The sequence below is a fragment of the Halichoeres trimaculatus genome, unplaced genomic scaffold (assembly GCF_033239565.1).
Source record: "Halichoeres trimaculatus isolate MK-OKI-2021-1 unplaced genomic scaffold, fHalTri1.1 fHalTri1_scaffold_11, whole genome shotgun sequence".
NCBI lineage: Eukaryota > Metazoa > Chordata > Actinopteri > Labriformes > Labridae > Halichoeres > Halichoeres trimaculatus.
In genome coordinates this window covers 37,895,626-37,903,823 of record NW_027437189.1, presented here as the reverse complement: position 1 = coordinate 37,903,823, position 8,198 = coordinate 37,895,626, and the positions used below count along the sequence as shown (strand labels likewise).

Genomic DNA, 8,198 nt, shown 5'->3' with positions numbered 1-8,198 from the left:
TTTTTTAGCCCTCCTAGATGATAAATCCATTGAGAAACGGACCTTCGCTCACCGCGGTCACGTTTCGCTCCTAAATGACCCAACTATAGTGCGAACTCGTTTGTAAAAAGAGAAAAGAGCAGAGGTGAGAGGACGCTACCCTGTGGGCAGCCGGTGCTTATGATGAGCTCTTCTGACTGAATGTCTTTAGCACAAACCCTCTGAGGGCGGCAAGAAAGAAAATCTCTGATCCAGAGTATCAATCTTTTTTCAATATTCAAGTCTGCCAGCCTTTTCAGAAGAATGTGTAGTTTTATGGAGTTAAAAGCTGCACAAAAGTCTATAAAAAGAACCCTAGCGTAAGCTTTAGCAAGCAAAGACTGTTTTGAAATCGTGTCTAGCAACATCAACAAAGCATCATCAGTACCTCTTTCCCTCCTTATAGGCAAACTGTAGAGGATCAAGTTCACCAGCTACTGTATTGGTCAAGAGATCAACTAGAACTCTCTCCATAGTTTTACATAAAATGGAGGTGATGGCAATAGGCCGAAAATCTTCAGGTTTGCTTGCCAGGGGGCTTCTTTGGTATTTACTTGGTTTTACTTGGTGGTCAGCTTGTTGAAAATGTAAAAACTTTTAAATATTTTGGGACCGTTCTTGACAGTCACTTGAGCTTCTCTGACAACACAGATTTAATTTTTAAGAAATGCTCACAGCGACTTGGTCTTCTCAGAAAATTAAGCTGTCTTGGAGTCAGTCAGATTTTACAGCTTGCGTACTCAACTCACATTGAGAGCATCTTGTATTTTCACCTCTGTGCTTGGTTTGGTCACCTGAGCTGCAAGTGTAAGGGCAAGCTCAACAAAATAATAAAAATGGCTGGTAAAATTGTGGGACAACCCCAGAGGCCTCTGGCTGACACTTACACTGACAGGATGAGGAGGAAAACCCAGAGAATCCTGGCAGACAGCTCCCATCCCCTGGCCTTATCAGTGAAAATTTCCAAGATTTGGGCACACCTGAGACAAGAAGGGAATTGAACAATTTCTTAAAGACCCCTTTTAATTGAGGAGCACAGTCTTTAAGCAGACAGGCTTTCAAGCCATCCGGGCCAGTAGCCTTGTTTGGCTTCAATTTGTAAAGATTTTTAGCCACAGAACCCTCAGTGATAACTGTGGGTGCTCCAGCAATGAGATTTTTACAGATGTCATCACATTCCTGTTTATCGTCTACTTTGTCAAATCTACAGAAAAATTGGTTTAACTCATCAACAAAACATTGATTGATGCTCTGAGGAGTTTCACATTTCTTATTAGTTTTGCCTGTTAGTGTGTTTAGACCCTCCCAGGCTTGTTTTATGTTGCCACTAAAATATTTACTTTCTACTTTGTTCTTGTAAGCAATTTTTGCTTTGTATATATCCCCTCTCAACTGTCTCCTCTTTTCCTGCATTAGGTTCATGTCAACAGAGCAGAAGGCTGCCTTCTTTTCATTAAGACATGTTTTCAGTTGCTTAGATACCCAAGGTTTATTATTTGGGAATATTTTCACATCCTTGGTTTCTGACACATTGTCCTCGCAGAAAGATGTGATCGTGTCCGTGAGGTCATCTCCATCCTGGCAGGACTCAAAGAAAATGTCCCAGTTTGTGTCATCAAAGCAGTCCATTAGTTGCTCTTTACTTTTGTCAGACCACACCTATATTTTCTTCTGAACTGTTTTCATTCTTCTAACCACAGCCTTATATTTAGGTAAAAGATGTATTACGTTGTGGTCAGATTTTCCGAGAGGCGGTCTGCATACCGCTTTAAAAGCTTCGGGGATGTTGCCATAGCAACGGTCAAGCGTCCGACTTGTGTGGGACAGTCGACATACTGTTGTAAAGTAGGCAAATTGTCACACAGATTACAAGAGTTAAAATCCCCCATGACGAAGACGGGCTGGTCAGCAGAGCGGGCGAGTGCATTGTAATAGCTCTCTGCTATTGTCTCCCCAGCTGCTTCATCATTTGGACCGGGCACATATGCGAGGATGACCGTGATCTGTCCGAACTCTCGTGGAAGATAAAAAGGTCTAAACGATACAGTCAGTATTTCATAGTCAGGTGTGCACACTTGCTCTCGTATACTGTATTGTGTGGCCCAGCTGTTATATCCACAAACATACACAGCCCCCCTCCGATAGATTTCTGTGCAGTGTGCTCATTTCTGTCCGCTCTGATAGTGGTGTAGCCGGACAGGCTTGGTGTTATGATGATCCTTAAGCCATGTCTCTGTCAGACACACAAGATTGCTCTGTCTGAATTCACAATCATGCTCGGCTCTTGTTTATTTATCGAGTTTAGTTTATCGAGCGGACATTAGACAGAGTGATGACAGGCAGTGGGAACCTGCTGCGGCGTCTCCGGAGTCGGTGCCTCACGCCCCCCCCTTGAGCCACGCTGTTTCCTCCTCCCCAGGCGTTTAGAAGACCGTCGGATTTCCTGGCAGTCTGCAGGTAGGCGAACTGAAGGTGCTCCATCGGTTGAACAAAGTGACAGAAGGTGTTCTCTGGTGTAGGTGAGGAAGTCTTGCCGGCTTGAGAGGCAATTCCCAAGACCAAACACCGATAGGCAAAAAACTATCCACAGCAGTAAGATTTTCATTACGACGATGAAACGCAGAGTGCAGTAAGATTTAGACAAGTGACCTCCACATCACACCAGTGCGCTGCTTAAGGTTACGCGTTAAAAACAAGTTAAAAACACAAACAGACAAACGGTGAGCACAGGGTCAGCAGCAGCCCCCCCATTCAATTCACAGGGGAGGAATTGTAGTGTATAGACTATATATTCAAGCGGAGTTATAATACCCCCTTGTGCCTTACCACACCCTTTATAGTAGGGTACCTTGGCGCAGTGATATGGTTTTCATGCATCTTTGTGAACTGCTGTTTAGCAGTAAAGTTCATGCTAATGGCAGCTCCGTCTCCATATTCCTTTATTCATCTTTAATTAAAGTTGTTAAAGACACAAAACCCCTCCTTGACTGACCAACAGCCGCCACTGATTAAAACAGTCCTATTTTGGCTTTTGAAAACCCCAACTTTAGCTGCTGTAAAAACAAAACAGATATTCTATATTCTACTCAGACCTCTCCTTCAGTCCTTGACAAAACCTTTAACTCTTTAACCCTTTAAAAAATAACAACCTCACCTATAAACTGGTATTTGAAGAGTTAAAATCCATAATTTAAAAACAAAAAATAAATACTTTTGATCATGACTGAGCTTGATGAAGAGACTTAAGTCTGGTACACAGTATAGGATTCTCCAAAATTTCACACATTTAGAGAGCACACACTTGACGATAACAAAAGACAGATTGCACAAGATTTCTCTCTCCTGATCTTAAAGTGTGTGCTGTGTACTCAGAGGACACCACACACACACTAACAGACTCTTCAGCAGACCCTCAGCTTCTTCATGCTCAATATTCCAAATCTTGTGTCGTAAAACATGACTTTGGTGTAAACAGTCACAAGAGATGTACAGGAAAAAGCAAAGATGTTTTGTTTTTGGACTCTTGAATTTAGAAAAAAACGCACAAAAGAAAAGGGATTCAGGAAAAAGTTGTGGAGACGGCAGGGATATGGGCTGTATGAATAACAATGCAAGTTGTTGGTGAGTAAAGTACATATCACAGGTGGATTTCTTACCTCCTCTTTGGTCAGTAGGGTGAGTCATCTTGCGTCTTGATAGGCTTTGCTCCGGTGCACGTGACATTACACGCTGTACCTGCACGACTCCCCTCGGAGCACCCCACACACTGCAAGATTTTTAGTAGCAAATATTGAACATTAATTATCTATTATCTCTGAATTGGAGGCCTTCCAAGTGGCTCTGACCAGAAGAAATCACTCTTAACACACCCCACACCACAAGAAAATCACACATGATGTCCTCAGACAATCCAGACTTTGCTGACTTTGATTGTAAGGGGGAGATCGGGAGAAAAATAAGTCCTATTATCCTGTGGTGTGTACCCACCTTTAGGGGGTGAAAAAGGTTTGAAAAAATAATCATCTGGCATGTTTCAGAGGGGCAAAATTTTGTGAACAGTCAGAACAGGACAAAAGGATTGTATATTTGCCAACAGTGAATTTTTGATCTATAAAAATGTTTGAAATGTATGTAGAATCAAATTCCCTCACCAAAAATGTTTTAACTCTCTTAAAATTATGTTTTGTAATAATAAAAGATTGTAATAATCCCTACACATTGAGTATTAAATTCTTTTCTTAACCCCAAGCTTTTTTCTTTCTTTCTTTCTTTCTTTCTTTCTTTTCTCTCTTTTTCCCCTTGTCCTGTTCAGCGTCACGACAACAGAATTATGGTCTGGCTGCCGTATTGTGCGGAACACATTTGCTTTTCCAAAGGGAGCCGTTAGTGTATAAGGCTCCCCTTGAGTGTTAAAATTGTACTCTTTATTAGTGTTTTTTGATATATATTTTATACATAAATACACATACATATATATACATACACACACACATACGTATATATGCACATATATGTACATACGCATACATGTATCCATACAGTTTCCCTCCCGTATATTGCCAAGTTTGAAGATTACTGCTTAACCAGAACAAGGTGATATCAGGAAAGAAACAGTGATAAAGGGAAAGAGTGTAGAGAAGAGACTAGACAGAGGGGGAGAGAGAGACAACAAAACAACAGTAGAGAGCAACCACAACAACTGAACAAATGACTACAGACAGGAGAAACAAACAACCAGCTACTGAGCCCGAAAAGAGACAGTGTCCTGAGGTCTTTGACATCATAATCACAAGAAGCACCTGTGGAGAGATGAACTGGAGAAATTATGAGTAGCAGTGAGCACAACAACAACAATTATAAAAAGGTACATATACATGTATAGGAATATACACAGAAGCATATACTCACCTACACATATAGGGCTACAGGTGGCAGTACAGAATATTGGGTTTGATTTAGGTCAGGTGATCATGCCAAGGTGTGATCATGCAGATGTGGCCCGCTGCTCCCAGAGGCCAAACATGCACTGAGATAGTGTAGTGTAGTAATATGTAGAATCAAATTTTCTCACCAAAAATGTTTTAACTCTCTTAAAATGATGTTTTATAATAATAAAAGATTGTAATAATCCCTACACATTGAGTATTAAATTCTTTTCTTAACCCCAGGCTTTGGGTATTGATCGGGGAATTGTTCATGAGCAAAAGGCCAAAGAGGAATACATGTACACGTCATGGCGTGACGATCCAGGAGAGCGGAGTGTTCCTTTCTGACAGCGGGCTGCTTGGTTGGGGATGGTATCCGATGACTGAATCATTTCGATAAAATGTCCCTATGCAGCCAGAAAGAAGACCGTACTTCAGGCAGCAGAAGCAAAGGACTTTTCTCTCAAACTGGATGAAGTCACTGGGTTACTGACACTGAAGCAGACCCACAACCACTGGCATCAGATTCGGGGCAACCTGTATCTGACAGGAGCTGGCACCAGTCATCTGGGGGTATGGACTCCTCTGGATCTTGAAATCATGTTCATTTATGTTCATTGCCCAGCATGGGCAAACAACATTACTATTTTAGGAAACTTGTCTCCTGCCCCACATTCTGTTAGATGCTAAACGTTAAATAATGTAATGACCCTGCATTTCTGACCTGTTCTAGTTTGTCATTCTGACTTTTGAAGCCTCCCCAAAGTTTACTTGTTTATAAGTTATATCAACATTTGAGCATTTGTACCAGTTTAACTGTTGTTTTATGTTGTGTTGTGTTATTATTTGAAATATAACCAGTAAATGCTGTCAAAATAAATTGAGTGGGAGCAACATAACCAGTGAGATTTTTTTTTGTTTTTAAGTTCAGCATCCCTTGCACCAAATGTCAAATGAAAATCCAAATACTTCTCCCGTTTATCCATTCAGCTGATAGTGGAAAAAATTAAATTGTCTTGAGAATGTAATGTTGTAACAGACAAACATAGACCTTGAAAAGAGAATCTTAGATTTATTCTTAAAATTTCAGTTTGGAAAAATTGATTAGAAACAAAACAACCATTTTAGTACATTTCATATATCAAAATTCATGTGGACAATAAAACAGACTTGGAGGAGAGAACGATACGAACACATGGAAACTAGGGCTTAACGATGCGGACAAAAATTCATTTCTCGATATCGATACAATATGACAGCCCTAATAGGAACTAATTCTTGCTGAGAGTGGGCTTTAGCTGCAGGTTGTAGGTCTGGGTGCAGTTGCAGGTGATGTGTGAAGTGGCTGGCTATCCAAAGAAATTTTCATGGCTGATGTGGCAGACAGAGGCAGAGGCAGTTCATGCTTTTTCACGAAGAATGGATGTCTGTAAATTTGTGAGACAAAAGCAAACTTTAAGTGTCTCGTTGGCATGCTTTTTGTACTGGTATGGGATGTAGGACAAAATGTGAAATGTTTTCAGGCGCTGAATGGAACGCTCCATGTGCACTTTTGCACTGGCAATAAGTCTGTTGCGGTTAACTTCCTCCATTGTGAACTGTCCGTTGACAAGGAATGATTGGATGTTTAATGATACACTAGCAGGCAAAATGTCACGAATAGTGAAGCCATCACCATGTCACCTGCTTCTTGCTGTTGAAGTACTCTGCAGTCTGTTGTTATTGCTTTGTCCAATGTGCTTCCACCATATAGGTCACTTGCAAAAGGTCCCACACCAATCAGAGCCTTCAGCATGGTACATCATTTGTAATGACTGTACTCTGGGTGTCCAAACGTTCTATGTGGGAGACAGCCACTTCACTACAGTCCAGCACAATCTGGCAGTTTGGAAATGGCTGGAAGCATTCTGGCAGGGAGGTTTGGTTCTTGAATCTGGAGGGGATTTTGTTTGCCATCATGCCAACATACAAAATGTCATGCAGGGCACTGGAGATGGTGATGTAGATGTTGGTGACTGTGGCAGCAATTAAACCTTGTACAAAGGTCTGGGACACCACCATTTAATCAAAGCTTCATTAAAGTCAAGCGCAACTGATCAATTAAGGGCATTTTTTGGACATTCCAATCAAAGTGATACTGGAGATCAAATTTGGAAAGAAGGGCCTCTAAAAAGAGGACTGTGGCAGCATCTGGCAAACCAATGTAATAGTTGACGCTGTCGGGGTGGGAGGAGTTTTGACTAAATGAAAATGTTTGTTTTCCCAGTTCTTGCTTCAGTTTTTCATTTTCTTTTCTGAGCATGTCATTCTCAATTTGGAGCACCAAAACATCAGAAGCACTCGGGGTCTGTTGAGCAGTGTTGACGTGACTTGGGCTTGGTTCAGATCTTCCTCTGTCCTCTACAGTTGCAGGGAGCCTTTCCTTTTTACATTTGCATTTAGTCATTGTCTTTCCCTCATTCCAGGCAAACTGCGACGGCCCAGCTGCTTTGCCGTGCGGAAAATTCCACCCACAGACCCTTGAGTTGTGGTTGGGGGTGGAATCTTAACGCCTGGAAAAAAAAAGGAAATAACATAAAACAAATTTTGCTGAATACAGACAAACTGGAGTGCTGGTTTTTGCATCCCCCATCATAGTATAATGATGTCACATGCAGCACAGATGCTGCAATCCATTTATGTTGGTACAGGAGATACAACAGAGGATCTGGATCCAAAATCTGGAATATCGTACTAAATTTAATCTTGTAAAATACGACTTAATGTCATAAATGACTTCAAACTCGTGATTAAAGACTTAATTCTCGGAAATAATTAATTCATCTCAGTTAGTTTGACTTTCCTCTTGTAAAAAATTACTTTAATCTCTACATCTGTGACTTTTTTTTGTCCACACACTCCATAACATTAACAGGTTACCTTCTCCAGGCTAACGTTTAGCGCTAATACTAGGCTAGCTGACGTTAGCTGCTAGCGCTAGCCTCCATTTAATTGTGTTTTTCATGATTTGAGATCCAACTTACCGTATCAGCTTAGGCCATCTCTTCTTCTCATTTTCATCCAGAGGAAACCGGTAGAAGGGAGTTGTTTTATTGACATAATTTCTCTTCTTACAACAAGGGATACGGCACTGCACTATTATATTGCGGCTTGGTTTGGACACAGAAGTGACGTAATGGGTCACGACGACGTAGCCACTAGCCATCCCCATTGGCTGTGGGAGAAAAACAACCAACCTCGGATTGAATAAAAACC

The 8,198-nt window shown here is 41.2% G+C and overlaps 1 pseudogene; it reads right to left on the bottom strand.

Annotated features, from left to right (window-relative positions):
• Window positions 1–6,343: 6,343 nt before the first annotated feature.
• LOC141798998 (uncharacterized) lies at window positions 6,344–8,148 on the bottom strand (annotated as a pseudogene).
• Window positions 8,149–8,198: the final 50 nt, after the last annotated feature.